Raw genomic sequence first — 546 nt, 5'->3', positions numbered from 1 at the left:
GTAAAATTTGAGGGCACTTTCTTTAAGGTACATGCCAAACTCTCATTCAATTTACCTTACAGCAAATACAATTCTGTGGGTTTTACATATTCCTACTGCTTGGATCAAAATAATGATACATTAAAGGTTCAAATGATAATTGTAGGCCTTGTATTTCAAAAAGTATTGTAAAAAAGGAAAAAAATGCAAATAAATTATAAGGTTTTTTTGTTTTATGTCAGAGTTAAAAAGAATGTCAGGTATCATTAAACACAATTTATCAACTTTTTTCTTTTTCTTTCTCTCTGTTAGCATTAGCTTCTCTAAATTAATGAAATAATAGTGATCTCAATTTTTTTCTGTTTCTGTTGCATCTCACAAAAGTACAAAGCATGTGCTATCTCGTGGTTTCGAGAAATCAAATATGGTTTTGGTAAAAAATAGGACAACATTAACAAAGATAATTAATAGTGAATACATGAATGGTTTCAGCAACAATTATGATAAAAATGAATATTAACAATAAGTATAAGTGACACAACTACATCACACACATCAAACCACAAA

Source organism: Penaeus monodon, chromosome 30, assembly GCF_015228065.2.
Source record: "Penaeus monodon isolate SGIC_2016 chromosome 30, NSTDA_Pmon_1, whole genome shotgun sequence".
In the NCBI taxonomy this organism is placed as follows: Eukaryota; Metazoa; Arthropoda; class Malacostraca; order Decapoda; family Penaeidae; genus Penaeus; species Penaeus monodon.
The sequence above is the reverse complement of the archived record's forward strand: the minus strand, read 5'-3'. Positions refer to the sequence as shown.